This window comes from Tursiops truncatus, chromosome 6 (genome assembly GCF_011762595.2).
Source record: "Tursiops truncatus isolate mTurTru1 chromosome 6, mTurTru1.mat.Y, whole genome shotgun sequence".
Classification (NCBI taxonomy): domain Eukaryota; kingdom Metazoa; phylum Chordata; class Mammalia; order Artiodactyla; family Delphinidae; genus Tursiops; species Tursiops truncatus.
This window is the reverse complement of record NC_047039.1, coordinates 96,727,821-96,745,867: the sequence shown is the minus strand read 5'-3', so window position 1 is coordinate 96,745,867 and position 18,047 is coordinate 96,727,821. Positions and strand designations below refer to the sequence as shown.

Here is an 18,047-nt window from a genome sequence, read left to right as displayed (position 1 = left end):
TAGATCGTGCACCGAAGCACAGACGGAGTGGGGAGCCTGGCACGGGTCTGCTTGCCCCTCTCAGTCCCCTTTTTTGTCTTTTCTAAGTAGAAAAAGCTCGATCTATGTGAAGGATTTTTGTAACCTAGAAACTCCTCTGGTGTTTGTGGGTCTTACAGAAATCTCGACAAGTTGCTTCCACCATGTGAAACATTACAGAATGAGAAGATCTGGATTTTAGCCTCAGCAAACTATGATTCATAGTGTGTGGGCAAAGCAGGCAATGCTCCGGGCCTCCTTTTCTTATCTCACATTTGAGCACGATGATCTCTTAGCTCTTTTCAACTGGACAAAGTGTGCTGCGGACGAATCCTCAGAGTTATAGATGAGCAGCTACTCAGATAAGCTTGACAGTTATTAGGGTCAGGCTGACTCTGGAATGATCAGGATGCAGTGTTTTAAGTCCAGTTTCACTCCTCTCCCTGGGTTAAATCACTCAACACTACAGAGCTCCCAAATCAAGAGGCCACTTGGAAACTGTCAGGCTAATGGTGGAGGTTGCAGCTACCTCTGACTTCCCTTTCCCTGCCTGTCTTCCAGCCAACACCTAAAATGTCATATTAAAGGAGATGGAACAAGAAGGTATTTGAGGTATCTTTGTCTGGTTTAGGTATCAGAGTGATGGTGGCCTCAGAGAATGAGTCTGGGGATGTTCCTTCCTCTGCAATTTTTGGGAACAGTTTGAGAAGGACAGGTATTACCTCCTCTCTAAATGTTTGATAGAATTTGCCTGTGAAGCCATCTGTTCCAGGACTTTTGTTTGTTGGAAGTTTTTAAATCAATTTCATTACTTGTGATTGGTCTGTTCATATTTTCTATTTCTTCCTGGTTCAGACTTGGAAGATTGTACCTTTCTGAGAATTTGTCCATTTCTTCTAGGTTGTCCATTTTACTGGCATATAGTTGCTTGTAATAGTCTCTTATGATCTTTTGTATTTCTGTGATGTCAGCTATAACTTCTTTTTCATTTCTCATTTTATTGATTTGAGCCTGCTCCCTTTTTTTCTTGGTGAGTCTGGCTAACGGTTCATCAATTTTGCTTATCATTTAGAAGAACCAGATTTTAGTTTCATTGATCTTTTCTATTTTCTTTGTGTCTATTTCATTAATTTCTGCTCTGATCTTTATGAATTCTTTCCTTCTACTAGATTTGCATTTTGTTTGTTCTTCTTTCTCTAGTTGCTTTAGGTGTAAGGTTAGGTTATTTATTTGAGATTTTTCTTGTTTCCTGAGGTAAGATCATATTGCTATAAAACTTAAAACTGCTTTTGCTGTGTCCCATAGGTTTTGGATAATTGTGTTTTCATTTTCATTTGTCTCTAGGTACTTTGTTTTATTTCCTCTTTGATTTTCTCAGTGATCTATTGGTGGTTTAGTAACATATTGTTTAGCCTCCACGTGTTTGTGTTTTTTTACAGTATTTTTTCTTGTACTAACAAGAAATTACAGGCCAATAACACTGATGAACATGGATGCAAAATGCTCAACAAAATATTAGCAAACTGAATCCAACAATACGTTAAAAGGATCATACACCATGATCAAGTGGGATGTATCCCAGGGATGCAAGGATTTTTCAATATCCACAAATCAGTCAGTATGATACACCACAACAACAAATTGAACAATAAAAACCATATGGTCATCTCAATAGATGCAGAAAAAGTATTTGACAAAATTCAACACTCACTTATGGTAAAAACTCTCCAGAAAGTGGGCATAGAGGGAAACTACCTCAACGTAATAAAGGCCATAAAAGACAAACACACAGCAAACATCATTCTCAATGGTGAAAAACTGAAAGCATTTCCTCTTAGATCAGGAACAAGACAAGGATGTTCACTCTTGCCACTTTTATTCATAGTTTTGGAAGTCCTAGCTATGGCAATCAGAGAAAAAAAAGAAATAAAAGGAATCCAAATTGGAAAAGAAGTTAAACTATCGCTGTTAAGCTGTTTGTAGATGACATGATACTATACATAGCAAATCCTAAAGACGCTACCAGAAAACTTCTAGAGGTCATCAGTGAATCTGGTAAAGTTGCAGGTTACAAAATTAATACACAGAAATCTGTTGCATTTCCATACAGTAACAACGAAACATCAGAAAGAGAAATTCAAGAAACAACTCCATTTACCATCACATCAAAAAGAATAAAATACCTAGGAGTAAACCTACCTAAGGAGACAAAAGACCTGTACTCCAAAAAATATAAGATGCTGATGAAAGAAATCAAAGATGACATAAACAGATGGAAAGATATACCATGTTCTTGGATTGGAAGAATCAATATTGTCAAAATGACTATACTACCCAAGGCAATCTACAGATTCAATGCAATCCCTATCAAATTACCAATGGCACTTTTCACAGAACTAGAAAAAAAACCTTAAAATTTGTATGGAGACACAAAAGACCCCGAATAGCCAAAACAATCTTGGGAAAGAAAAACGGAGCTGGAGGAACCAAGCTCCTTGACTTCAGACTATACAAAGCTACAGTAATCAAAACAGTAATGGTACTGGCACAAAAACAGACATATAGATCAATGGAACAGGATAGAAAGCCCAGAAATAAACCCACGCACCTATGGTCAATTAATCTACAACAAAGGAGGCCAGACTATACAATGGTGGAAAGACAGTCTCTTCAACAAATGGTGCCGGGAAAACTGGACAGCTACATGTAAAAAAATGAAATTAGAATACTCTTTAACACCATACACAAAAATAAGCTCAAAATGGATTAAAGACCTAAATGTGAGACCGGACACTATAAAACTCTTAGAGGAAAACATAGGCAGAAAACTCTCTGACATAAATCACAGCAATATTTTTTTCAATCCATCTCCCAGAGTAATGGAAAAAAAATAATAAACTAATGGGACCTAATTAAACTCAAAAACTTTTGCACAGCAAAGGAAACCACAAACAAAATAAAAAGACAACCCACGGATTGGGAGAAAATATTTACAAATGATGTGACCGACAAGGAATTAGTCTCCAAAATTTACAAATGGCTCATGCAGCTTAATACCATTAAAACAAACAACCCAATCAAAAAATGAGGAGATAACCTAAATAGGCATTCCACCAAAGAAGACATACAGATGGCCAAGAGGCACAGGAAAAAATGTTCAACATTGCTAATTATTAGAGAAATGCAAATCAAAACTACAATGAGATATCACCTCACACCAGTCAAAATGGCTATCATCAAAAAATCCACAAACAGTAAATGCTGGAGAGGGTGTGGAGAGAAGGGAACCCTCCCACACTATTTGTGGGAATGTAAATTGGTACAGCCCCTATGGAGAACAGTATGAAGGTTCCTTAAAAAACTAAAAATAGAGCTACCATATGATCCTGCAATCCCACTCCTGGGCATATATCCAGAGAAAAACATGGTCTCAAAGGACACATGCACCCCAACGTTCACTGCAGCACTGTTTACAATAGCCAAGACATGGAAGCAACCTAAATGTCCTTTGACAGAGGAATGGATAAAGAAGATGTGGCACATATATACAATGGAATATTAGCCATTAAAAAGAATGAAATAATGCCATTTGCAGCAACATGGATGGACCTAGAGATTGTCATACTGAGTGAAGTCAGTCAAACAGAGAAAGAGAAATATTGTATGATATGGCTTATAAGCAGAATCTAAAAGGAAATGATACAGGCTTCCGGGAAGATGGCAGAAGAGTAAGACACGGAGATCACCTTCCTCCCCACAGATACACCAGAAATACATCTACACGTGGAACAACTCCTACAGAACACCTACTGAACGCTGGCAGAAGACCTCAGACCTCCCAAAAGGCAAGAAACCCCCCACGTACCTGGGTAGGGCAAAAGAAAAAACAGAGACAAAAGAATAGGGATGGGACCCGCACCAATGGTAGGGAGCTGTGAAGGAGGAAAGGTTTACACACACTAGGAAGCCCCTTCGCGGGTAGAGACTGAGGATGGCGGAGGGGGAAAGCTTCGGAGCCGCAGAGGAGAGCACAGTAACAGAGGTGCGGGGAGCAAAGCGGAGAGATTCCCGCACAGAGGATCAGGGCCGACCGGCACTCACCATCCCGAGAGGCTTGTCTGCTCACTCGCCGGGGCGGGCGGGGCCTGGAGTTGAGGCTCGGGCTTCGGTCGGAGCACCGGGAGAGGACTGGGGCTGGCGGCGTGAACACAGCCTGCAGGGAGTTAGTGCGCCACGGGGCTAGCCGGGAGGGAGTCCGGGAAAAGTCTGGACCTGCCGAAGAGGCAAGAGACTTTTTCTTCCCTCTTTGTTTCCAGGTGCGCGAGGAGAGGGGATTAAGAGCGCTGTTTAAAGGAGCTCGAGAGACTGGCGTGAGCCGCGGCTAAAAGCGCGAACCCCAGAGACGGCCATGAGACGCTAAGGCTGCTGCTGCCGCCACCAAGAAGCCTGTGTGCGAGCACAGGTCACTATCCACACCCCCCTTGCGGGGAGCCTGTGCAGCCCGCCACTGCCAGGGTCCCGATATCCAGGAACAACTTCCCCGGGAGAATGCACGGCGCGCCGCAGGCTCGTGCAACGTCACGCCGCCGGCTCGTGCAACGTCACGCCGCCTCTGACGCCGCAGGCTCGCCCCGCCCTCCGTGCCCCTCCCGCCCCCACAGCCTGAGTGAGCCACAGCCCCCTAATCAGCGGCTCCTTTAACCCCGTCCTGTCTGAGCGAAGAACAGACGCCCTCCGGCGACCTACACGCAGAGGCGGGGCCAAATCCAAAGCTGAGCCCCTGGGAGCTGTAAGAACAAAGAAGAGAAAGGGAAATCTCTCCCAGCAGCCTCAGAAGCAGCGGATTAAAGCTCCACAATCAACTTGATGTACCCTGCATCTGTGGAATACATGAATAGACAACGAATCATCCCGAATTAAGGAGATGGACATTGAAAGCAAGATTTATGATTTTTTCCCCTTTTCCTCTTTTTGGGAGTGTGTATGTGTATGCTTCTGTGTGAGATTTTGTCCGTATAGCTTTGCTTCCACCATTTGTCCTAGGGTTCTATCCGTCCGTTTTTTGTTTGTTTTAAATTTTTCTTTTTTTCTCTTAATAATTATTTTTTTATTTTAATAACTTTATTATATTTTATCTTACTTTATTTTATTTTACTTTATCTTCTTTCTTTCTTTTTTTCCTTGCTTCCTTCCTTCCTCCCTCCCTCCCTCCCTTTCTTTCTTTCTTTCTACTTCTACTAATTCTTTCTTTTCACTTTTTCTCCCTTTTATTCTGAGCCGTGTGGATGAAAGGCTCTTGGTGCTACAGCCAGGAGTCAGTGCTGTGCCTCTGAGGTGGGAGAGCCAACTTCAGGGCACTGGTCCACAAGAGACCTCCCAGCTCCACATAATATCAAACGGCGAAAATCTCCCAGAGATCTCCATCTTAACACCAGCACCCAGCTTCACTCAACGACCAGCAAGCTACAGTGCTGGATCCTATGCCAAACAACTAGAAAGACAGGAACACAACCCCACCCATTAGCAGAGAGGCTGCCTAAAATCATAATAAGTCCACAGACACCACAAGACACACCACCAGACGTGGACCTGCCCACCAGAAAGACAAGATGCAGCCTCATCCACCAGAACACAGGCACTAGTCCCCTCCACCAGGAAGCCTACACAACGCACTGAACCAACCTTAGCCACTGGGGACAGACACCAAAAACAACGGGAACTACAAACCTGCAGCCTGCAAAAACGAGACCCCAAACACAGTAAGATAAGCAAAACGAGAAGACAGAAAAACACACAGCAGATGAAGGAGCAAGATAAAAACCCACCAGACCTAACAAATGAAGAGGAAATAGGCATAGGCAGTCTACCTGAAAAAGAATTCAGAATAATGATAGTAAAGATGATCCAAAATCTTGGAAATAGAACAGACAAAATGCAAGAAACATTTAACAAGGACCTAGAAGAACTAAAGATGAAACAAACAATGATGAACAACACAATAAATGAAATTAAAAATACTCTAGATGGGATCACTAGCAGAATAACTGAGGCAGAAGAACGGATAAGTGACCTGGAAGATAAAATAGTGGAAATAACTACTGCAGAGCAGAATAAAGAAAAAAGAATGAAAAGAACTGAGGACAGTCTCAGAGACCTCTGGGACAACATTAAACGCACCAACATTCGAATTATAGGGGTTCCAGAAGAAGAAGAGAAGAAGAAAGGGACTGAGAAAATATTTGAAGAGATTATAGTTGAAAACTTCCCTATTATGGGTAAGGAAATAGTTAATCGAGTCCAGGAAGCACAGAGAGTCCCATACAGGATAATCCCAAGGACAAACATGCCAAGACACATATTAATCAAACTGTCAAAAATTAAATACAAAGAAAACATATTAAAGGAAGCAAGGAAAAAACAACAAATAACACACAAGGGAATCCCCATAAGGTTAACAGCTGATCTTTCAGCAGAAACTCTGCAAGCCAGAAGGGATTGGCAGGACATATTTAAAGTGATGAAGGAGAAAAACCTGCAACCAAGATTACTCTACCCAGCAAGGATCTCATTCAGATTTCATGGAGAAATTGAAACCTTTACAGACAAGCAAAAGCTGAGAGAGTTCAGCACCACCAAACCAGCTTTACAACAGCTGCTAAAGGAACTTCCTAGGCAAGAAACACAAGAGAAGGAAAAGACCTACAATAACGAACCCAAAACAATTAAGAAAATGGGAATAGGAACATACATATCGATAATTACCTTAAATGTAAATGGACTAAATGCTCCCACCAAAAGACATAGATTGGCTGAATAGATACAAAAACAAGACCCATATATATGCTGTCTACAAGAGACCCACTTCAGACCTAGAGACACATACAGACTGAAAGTAAGGGGATGGAAAAAGATATTTCATGCAAATGGAAACCAAAAGAAAGCTGGAGTAGCAATTCTCATACCAGACAAAATAGACTTTAAAATAAAGACTATTAGAAGAGACAGAGAAGGACACTACATAATGATCCAGGGATCGATCCAAGAAGAAGATATAACAATTGTAAATATTTATGCACCCAACATAGGAGCACCTCAATACATAAGGCAAATACTAACAGCCATAAAAGGGGAAATCGACAGTAACACATTCATACTAGGGGACTTTAACACCCCACTTTCACCAATGGACAGAACATCCAAAATGAAAATAAGTAAGGAAACACAAGCTTTAAATGATACATTAAACAAGATGGACTCAATTGATATTTATAGGACATTACATCCAAAAACAACAGAATACACATTTTCCTCAAGTGCTCATGGAACATTCTCCAGGATAGATCATATTTTGGGTCACAAATCAAGCCTTGGTAAATTTAAGAAAATTGAAATTGTATCAAGTATCTTTTCCGACCACAATGCTATGAGACTAGATAGCAATTACAGGAAAAGATCTGTAAAAAATATAAACACATGGAGGCTAACAATACACTACTTAATACGAAGTGATCACTGAACAAATCAAAGAGGAAATAAAAAAATACCTAGAAACAAATGACAATGGAGACACGACAACCCAAAACCTATGGGATACAGCAAAAGCAGTTCTAAGAGGGAAGTTTATAGCAATACAATCCTACCTTAAGAAACAGGAAACATCTTGAATAAACGATCTAACCTTGCACCTAAAGCAATTAGAGAAAGAAGAACAAAATAACCCCAAAGTTAGCAGAAGGAAAGAAATCATAAAAACAAGATCAGAAATAAATGAAAAAGAAATGAAGGAAACGATAGCAAAGATCAATAAAACTAAAAGCTGGTTCTTTGAGAAGATAAACAAAATTGATAAACCATTAGCCAGACTCATCTCAAATCAATAGAATTAGAAATGAAAACGGAGAAGTAACAACTGACACTGCAGAAATACAAAAGATCATGAGAGATTACTACAAGCAACTCTATGCCAATAAAATGGACAACCTGGAAGAAATGGACAAATTCTTAGAAATGCACAACCTGCCAAGACTGAATCTGGAAGAAATAGAAAATATGAAAAGACCAATCACAAGCACTGAAATTGAAACTGTGATTAAAAATCTTCCAACAAACAAAAGCCCAGGACCAGATGGCTTCACAGGCGAATTCTATCAAACATTTAGAGAAGAGCTAACACCTATCCTTCTCAAACTCTTCCAAAATATAGCAGAGGGAGGAACACTCCCAAACTCATCCTACGAGGCCACCATCACCCTGATACCAAAACCAGACAAGGATGTCACAAAGAAAGAACACTACAGGCCAATATCACTGATGAACATAGATGCAAAAATCCTCAACAAAATACTAGCAAACAGAATCCAACAGCACATTAAACGGATCATACACCATGATCAAGTGGGGTTTATTCCAGGAATGCAAGGATTCTTTAATATACGCAAATCAATCAACATGATACACCATATTAACAAATTGAAGGAGAAAAACCATATGATCATCTCAATAGATGCAGAGAAAGCTTTCGACAAAATTCAACACCCATTTATGATAAAAACCCTGCAGCAAGTAGGCATAGAGGGAACTTTCCTCAACATAATAAAGGCCATATATGACAAACCCACAGCCAACATCGTCCTCAATGGTGAAAAACTGAAAGCATTTCCACTAAGATCAGGAACAAGACAAGGTTGCCCACTCTCACCACTCTTATTCAACATAGTTTTGGAAGTTTTAGCCACAGCAATCAGAGAAGAAAAGGAAATAAAAGGAATCCAAATCAGAAAAGAAGAAGTAAAGCTGTCACTGTTTGCAGATGACATGATACTATACATAGAGAATCCTAAAGATGCTACCAGAAAACTACTAGAGCTAATCAATGAATTTGGTAAAGTAGCAGGATACAAAATTAATGCACAGAAATCTCTGGCATTCCTATACACTAATGATGAAAAATCTGAAAGTGAAATCAAGAAAACACTCCCATTTACCATTGCAACAAAAAGAATAAAATATCTAGGAATAAATCTACCTAAGGAGACAAAAGACCTGTATGCATATAAGATACTGATGAAAGAAATTAAAGATGATACAAATAGATGGAGTGATATACCATGTTATTGGATTGGAAGAATCAACATTGTGAAAATGACTCTACTACCCAAAGCAATCTACAGATTCAATGCAATCCCTATCAAAATACCACTGGCATTTTTCACAGAACTAGAACAAAAAATTTCACAATTTGTATGGAAACACTAAAGACCCCGAATAGCCAAAGCAATCTTGAGAACGAAAAACGGAGCTTGAGGAATCAGGCTCAAAGCTACAGTAATCAAGACAGTATGGTACTGGCACAAAAACAGAAAGATAGATCAATGGAACAGGATAGAAAGCCCAGAGATAAATCCACGCACATATGGTCACCTCATCTTTCATGAAGGAGGCAGGAATGTACAGTGGAGAAAGGACAGCCTCTTCAATAAGTGGTGCTGGGAAAACTGGACAGCTACATGTAAAAGTATGAGATTAGATCACTCCCTAACACCATACACAAAAATAAGCTCAAAATGGATTAAAGACCTAAAAGTAAGGCCAGACACTATAAAACTCTTAGAGGAAAACATAGGCAGAACACTCTATGACATAAATCACAGCAAGATCCTTTTTGACCCACCTCCTAGAGGAATGGAAATAAAAACAAAAATAAACAAATGGGACCTAATGAAACTTCAAAACTTTTGCACAGGAAAGGAAACCATAAACAAGACAAAAGACAACCCTCAGAATGGGAGAAAATATTTGCAAATGAAGCAACTGACAAAGGATTGATCTCCAAAATTTACAAGCAGCTCATGCAGCTCAATAACTAAAAAACAAACAACCGAATCCAAAAATGGGCAGAAGACCTAAATAGACATTTCTCCAAAGAAGATATACAGACTGCCAACAAATACATGAAAGAATGCTCAACATCATTAATCATTAGAGAAATGCAAATCAAAACTACAATGAGATATCATCTCACACCAGTCAGAATGGCCATCATCAAAAAATCTAGAAACAAAAAATCCTGGAGAGGGTGTGGAGAAAAGGGAACCCTCTTGCACTGTTGGTGGGAATGTAAACTGATACAGCCACTGTGGAGAACAGTATGGAGGTTCCTTAAAAAACTACAAATAGAACTACCATATGACCCAGCAATCCCACTACTGGGCATATACCCTGAGAAAACCATAATTCAAAAAGAGTCATGTACCAAAATATTCATTGCAGCTCTATTTACAATAGACCGGAGATGGAAACAACCTAAGTGTCCATCATCGGATGAATGGATAAAGAAGATGTGGCACATATATAAAATGGAATATTACTCAGCCATAAAAAGAAACGAAATTGAGCTATTTGTAATGAGGTGGATAGACCTAGAGTCTGTCATACAGAGTGAAGTAAGTCAGAAAGAGAAAGACAAATACCGTATGCTAACACACATATATGGAATTTAAGAAAAAAAATGTCATGAAGAACCTAGGGGTAAGACAGGAATAAGGACACAGACCTACTAGAGAATGGACTTGAGGATATGGGGAGGGGGAAGGGTAAGCTTTGACAAAGCGAGAGAGAGGCATGGACATTTATACACTACCAAACGTAAGGTAGATAGCTAGTGGGAAGCAGTCTCATAGCACAGGGAGATCAGCTTGGTGCTTTGTGACTGCCTGGAGGGCTGGGATAGGGAGGGTGGGAGGGAGGGAGACGCAAGCGGGAAGAGACATGGGAACATATGTATATGTATAACTGATTCACTTTGTTATAGAGCAGAAACTAACAAACCATTGTAAAACAATTATACTCCAATAAAGATGTAAGGAAAAAAAAAAGAAAAGAAATGATACAAAAATGAATTTACTTACAAAACAGAAACAGACTCACAGACTTAGAGCACAAACTTATGATTACGTGGGGTGGGGGGAAGGGTGGGAGGAAGGGATAGTTAGAGAGTTTGGGATTGACATGTACACACTGCTATATTTGTAATGGATAACCAACAAGGACCTACTGTATAGTACAGGGAACTCTGCTCAATATTATGTAACAACCTAAATGGGAAAAGAGTTTGAAAAAGAAATGTATATGTATGAAAGAATCACTTTGCTGTAGACCTGAAACTATCACAACATTGTTAATCAACTATATGCCAATATAAAAGAAAAATTAAATTAGAAAAAAAGAAAGTATTCTAAATCTAGTGAGATAGAATTACCATTTTAAGCCCCTGTTATGCACAAGGCAGGCCCATTTAGCCCTTGTTATCAGTTTCCTACGGCTGCTTTAACAAATCACCACAAACTTAGTGGCTTAAAACAACAGAAGTTTTTTCTCTTACAGTTCTGGAGGGAAGAGTCTGAAATGAGTTTTACTCAGCTAAAATCAACTTGTCCACAGGGCTGGGTCCTTCTGGAGGCTCCAGGGAAGAATCTGTTCCTTGCCTCTTTTAAAGTCTGGTAATGGCCAGCATTCCTTGGCTTGTGGCCACATCACTTCAATTTCTGTTCCCTGGTCACATTGCCTTTTCCTCTCCTGTAAGCAAATCTCCCTCTGCCTACTCTTATAAGGTCGCTTGTGATTGCATCCAGGATAATCTCCTTGTGTCATAATCCTTAAATTACATCTGAAAAGTCCCTTTTGCCGTATAAGGTGACATTCACTGGTTCTGGGAAATTAGGGTATGGCTATCTCGGGGGAGCCATTATTCAACCTACTACAGTCCTGTCAGCTCTATGAAGGGAGTACCCTCACTCTCATTTTACAGTCAAAGACACAGATGGGGCTCACAGGAGTGAACATTTCACACACTAGTAAATGGCAGAGCGGGAATTAAACCTAAGTCTGTCTATTTTCCAGTCACAGGCTTCTTATTTTATACCACTGTACCCAAAATACAGTCAGGGAGGAAGAATTTTTCTCTCCCCTTCCAGGTCCTTCTGGCTGCTCTAAGAATTAAATTGACATGAGGCAGATTAACAAGAGAAAATCAAACAAATTTTAATAACATGTATACGTGGCAGAGACCCAGAGAAACCGAGTAACTCTCCAAATGGCTGACACCCTCACCTTAAATACCATCTTCCTCTAAAGACACAAGAGCATGTTGGAGTAGCTGGGACTTGAAAGGGGAAAAAGGAAATTCATATGGAAATGGAAAAGCAAATGTTTGATAAACAAATGTTTGCTGGGCCTCAGCAGAGACAATGGGACAGAGAGTAGACTCTGATCTCTAGGCCCTGCTCAATTTCCTTCACCACCATGCCTAACCTGTATTCTTTGCAGATACCTCTCCTGATAGCTCTCTTCTAGGACAGGCCTTTTACCTAAATTCTTTAGGCAGCTAAGCCATAGGTAAAATGAAAGAATTCTTGAGTCTTTTGGGCCTCAATTGTTTTCAGCTCAAAATAATCTCTATGACAAAGTTTGGGGATGGCAAACTTTGTTCCCCTACAAGACTAATAACACAAGCCTCTATAAATGGTTTCCGTGGTGGAAACCAAAGAGCCCAGTATTTTGCACATGGAGACTTCTGCCAAACCATGCATTGGCTCTGTGACTTTAAGCAAGTCCCTTGATCTCTTCTCACCTGTATATGGGGGAAGCTTAGGTATTAGGACTGAAATAATGGCACTGCTTTGTAACTGTTACTAGAAATATAAGTGAGTGTATTTGCCATCAGTCCTGCCATTGGAAGGCTGTGGGGTAGGGAAGGAGTACAGGTGAGACTGCTCCGTCAGGACCAAGACCAGCCCAGGGGAACTCCCCAGGGAGGGCAGTGATTCCCATACCTCTGTGACAGCTGTACATCAACCTCTAGGCCCTGCTGGGGGAGCTTCTAGCTCTGAGGCGAGCAATACCATCCCGCCGACTCTGACTAGCGGAGAATTTTCAAGCACCACCTGAAGACACAGAATGTGTAAAGACTTGGAAACGATGGGAGAACAGGACCCTTAAAGCCTGCTGTTGATTGCATGTGCACAGTAGGATGGAGGGGGATCTATGAAGGATGTTTAAGTAAACAGAGTAACCAGTACACTCAGTTTGGTCAACCTGGGAATCCCAAGGCCTGTAACAAAAGGTGCTATGTATTTTTTTACATGCTTACACATTTTTTTTTTCCTTTAACCCTTTTTATTTTAGTGAGCTCATTTTTGGAACATAGCTTGAGGTTATCTTTTCCATCATTTAAAAATGAGAAAATAAAGGCCCAGAATAGAAAAGCGACTTACATAGAATAGCCAATAGGCATCATTTTGAGATTATTTTAGAGTGTAGCAAGCATAAACATTTGATTAAGTGTATTTCCTTTAATCCTGAGAATAACTCTAAGAAGTACCAGTTATTAATGTACCCATTTTACAAATGAGGCACTGATAACAAAGAAGTAAAATAATTTGTCCAAGGCCCCACTTCTTTTCCTAACTAGTTAGTGGTTGAATTAGGATGGGAACAAAGTCCACGCCAGTACTTTCACAGCTCCAGCATTAGCACTGACAGACATGGCCTTCTCATGGCCTCTTGCTGCCACACTACCCGAAGAAACACAAGCAAAGCCCCTCTTGCCTCATTAGACTGTTACGCACAAACTCCATAATCCCTCAGGGTGGTCCATCCGAGCCCAAGAATGTCATTTTTGCCTTTGGGTACCTGTTAAATTAAGTACATGAGGAAGCACCCCCAATCACAGGAGGTTGGGGATAGAGCCCACAGCCTGGGTTTGGATATTCTTGCTGTCATTTATTACTCACGTGACTCGGACAATTTACTTAAGCTCTCTGTTCCTCACCGCTCCCATCTGCAAAATGGGAATAATGATAGTATCAACCCAATGGGCTCACTGTACAGATGGCTGAACTTCATATATGCAAACTACTTAAAAAGTGCCTAACAGGAACAACTCAGTCAATGTGGGCCACTCAAATCCATCTTTGTCCACAAAAGAAATCTAAGAAAAACCGAGAAGAGAAACCAAGAAAAGGGACAAATTCAACATCCTCACAAGTATCTAACTCAGTTGTGACAAATCAGTCAAAAAAATTCAATCTGCCTTGGCTTCAAAGCTGTGTATTCCCTCTGCAACCTGCGTTAAGTCCTGAGATCCTTTGCCTATTCATATTCATCACAGCAGCCTGCGTGCACACCAGTAAACACGACCAAAAATATCCCCTCAGCTCTTCTACAACTCTAGACCTTCTAACTCGGCACTGGTCAATGCTCATCGTTTGAATCCTTCCCTCTTCCCCTTTGGCTCCAGCTAAGAGGTCATCCTTAGAAAGTATTAGCAAACAAGACAGCACCTGGCGGTTTCAACTCCCTTCTCTCCCCTGCTAACCCCTGCAGAGCCCAGAAATACTTTAGATGGAAGCTGGGATTCATGCACAACACAGCCGTGCCGAGTGTGAGCTTTCGACTGCAATTTGGGGTGGGTCATTCATCATCAAAAAAATCTGCATAAGGCATCACAGTTTACTGAGCACTTTCTCTTCCACTCTCCTACTTGGTCTTCACACCAACTCTGGGAGGGACTTGAGGTAGGGATTTCTTATCTGTCTCACTAATGAGGAATCTGAGTTTCAGAGAAGCGATATGATTTTCTCAAGATAATTCACCTTGTAAATGGTCAAGATGATTGGAACCCGAAACTGCTTGTGCCAGTCTTATGCCTTTTCCATCTTCCCCATCATTCGGCCAATCAGTCACTCATTTCATGGGAACATTAATTGACTTCCCGGTGCTTTGAGAAGGAAGGCACAGTTCTTGGCCCCAGGGAACTCTTACAGTTCCTTTGGGGAATTGGGTGAGTAAATCAGTGATAAGAATAAACACTCTAATCATCTAATAAATCATTTCAAGGAAATTTTATGGTTTACCTAAATTCTGCCACAGATCACATGCCATTCTAAAAACCACGATATGCAGGAACGATATTAAAAATAATTAACTAGTGGCATGGCATAGGCGCCAACAAGAAACGGACACTGGCTCTAAACAGATCTGTTAGTAAGCACTTGAAAAGTGCCAGTGCCTACTCTCAAAGCATTCATGGCCTAATGAGCTAAAAAGGCAATTATACAGTATGCTAAAAATAAAAAAAGGAAGTCTGGATGAGGTGCCCTTCTCTCTGAATGTAAGGTTATGGAAACTGTCTTAGAAGTAAATCTTGAAAAATAATATAGGAACTTGCCATGAGGATAAAGTCCAGGGAGGGTTATTCTGGGGACTGGGAATGTACAAAGGCTTAGAGGCCTCTAAATTATTCTCTTGATTTTTTTATGTAGCATTTTTAAGTGGCTAAGATCCTTAGGCATTGCTCATTTTGTAACCAGTACACCAAGAGCCAGAGAAGAGCAGAGATCTGCCCAAAGTCACACGGTAAGTTATGCATCCTCAGGACTCAAACCTACTGTAAACCAAAGTTCTTTCCACTTTTCCACATTGACCAGAGAGCCTCCTTATTGGTTGATTCACCCTATTCCAGCTGGCAGGGAAGCTCTCCTCTATCTTGCCACTCATTCAATGACCAATGATGTCTTTGAGCTTTTTTGTCCTTTGCTGTCTAAGGAGAAGTGAGAAGAGATGGAGAAGAAGAGTACTGAACAAAGCCTTGCAGACAGCAAGTCGGGGAAACTTGACCCTAAACAAATCCATCTAATTGAATGACTAGCCCACTGTGTTGGACCCGAGCTCCTTCATTGCTTTGGGAGAGATTTCTGGCAAATACAGAGTCACATGGGACTTTTGGATGGGAGTTAGCACACTAGATGAATCCCAAGAAGAGGAGGAAGAGGTTGGGAGCAGTGGGTAAGCAAGGGGGGTGGGGTGGAAATCAAGGGGTCCCGTGGGAAGTAAATGCTAGACTTCTCAAAGACATGGGCGCCCAGCTTCCTCCGACAGTGCCAGTCCTGGCCGATACTCTACTCCCTGGCTGATCTATCTTGGGAAAGAAAAAAAAGTGTTGCATCTAAGAGACCTTCAAGGTAATGAGAATGATCTCACCTGGGGTGAGCCTCCACACTCCCTCGGGCCTCCAAACCATGCCCTCCACTAGCAACCTGTAAATGAGGATAGCAAACGAACAACAACAAAATCGGGCTTTGGCCGAGAACTCTGTGTAGAGGTGGAGTTTGCAAGCGTTCACTCTGCCCTCTCACCTTCCTGCTGAGTTGGAAGGTCTGGAGTTGTGGAAGGGCCGAGGGGCTGGTTTTGGTCATGTTTACTGGTGTGCGCGCAGGCTGCTGTGATGAATGCAAGTGAGTCAGAGGGTCTCAGGACTTAACGCAGGTTACAGAGGGAATACACAGCTTCAGGAAAAAGTGTTTACCGTACTGAGCAGAGGGCCACCATAAGACACCTGATGCTTAGAGGTGCAGCCTCTGCCAGACAGGAGGATGAATGGGTATTGATTCCATAAGCATCCTCCGCTGTAATGTCTAACGTGGTTTGGTTGCTCAGTTCTGACCTTGATGACCATCTTCATGGAAAGCAGGTGGCCTTGAGTAAGCCGTTTCTCTTCCCTGGGCCCCCTCTCCTCACCTGTGAAATGGATGTGTTGGGGAATCTAGTTTCCCTCTTATGTTCTAAGGGTGAAAAAAGAAGAGTTTAATTATAAAGCACAGCATGTCAAACGTTCACTTGTTCCTTCATTACTTCTTTCATTCAATAAACATTTACTGAGCTCCTACGATACCCAAGGCTCTGTGCTAGGCAAGGAAAAGCAGGTGTGATCACTGCCCTCTGGAGGCCTAGCATGTAGGAAGAAAAACGAGACATACGTATAATTATACCATGTAGAGGCAATGAATGTCCTAACAGAGTTACAACATGCATGGAAGCATTTCTTGCGGAAGACATCTAGGAAGCAACATGGTGAAGTTATATCAGAATTGGATGCCAAGTGGATGTGAGAAGGTGGAGCTGAGGATTCCAGGTAGAGTACGGCATTAGCAAAGGTTCAGGTACTGGAGAGCACAAGGTGTACGCAGACCCATTTGCCTGGAAGGGAGGCTGAAAAAAGTCCAGAGATAGATGAAGACAAGTGCCTTATCTGGGCCCCTCTTACTTAAAAGCCAAGGTATGGCTTAAGATGCCACATAGGTTTTGGAGAAAACTCCTTTTACAAGTAGCCTCTGCTAAAAATACACAAATAAAGCTAATCATCTCTGGAATATACTTTTTTTTTTTAAAGAATGGTAACTTTTTTTTATTTATTTATTTTTATATTTATTTTTGGCTGTGCTGTGTCTTCGTTTCTGTGCGAGGGCTTTCTCTAGTTGTGGCGAGCGGGGGCCACTCTCCATCACAGTGCGCGGGCCTCTCACTATCGCAGCCTCTTTTGTTGCGGAGCACAGGCTCCAGACGCGCAGGCTCAGTAGTTGTGGCTCACGGGCCCAGTTGCTCCGCGGCATGTGGGATCCTACCGGACCGGGGTTCGAACCCGTGTCCCCTGCATTGGCAGGCGGATTCTCAACCACCGAGCCACCGGGGAAGCCTGGAATATACTTCTATGATAGTTAACTTAATGCTTAATAATATTCTTCTTTGTTTGTTCCACTGGACTGTTTCCTGTCTTAAGGGCCAGCCTGATCATATTTGGCTTTGTTTTCCCTGTGATTGGCTAAGCCACTTGTAGTAGGAATACTACAAGGATGGGGGGCTGGGTTTGGGAGGTTCCCAGAAGAAGCCGTATGTTATCACCCAGCTTTCTAGCACGTGCTCTTATTCCATTTAAATATACATACGACTGCAAATATGTATTGATTATGCATTATATGTAAATGAAGTCTATATGCCATATGACATGTATAATATACTATTCTAATATTTCTATTCCCTAACCCAGGAGATAAACTCAGTAGATTCTGAGAAGCCAAGAGACATGGAAGCACTCACTACTGGTAAAAAGACACGGCCTCAGGCTACTACAATACGCTTTAGCTAAAACAGAGAGTTAAAAACTTCCAAAACAACCAACATTTGAATCAGCCAAA

The 18,047-nt window shown here is 41.4% G+C and overlaps 1 long non-coding RNA gene across 1 annotated transcript; it reads left to right on the top strand.

Annotated features, from left to right (window-relative positions):
* The first annotated feature begins 4,440 nt into the window (after positions 1-4,440).
* Positions 4,441-4,885, top strand: LOC141279003 (uncharacterized). Its single transcript, XR_012332649.1, has 2 exons — positions 4,441-4,480; positions 4,847-4,885. It is a non-coding gene; the product is annotated as an uncharacterized lncRNA (long non-coding RNA).
* Positions 4,886-18,047: the final 13,162 nt, after the last annotated feature.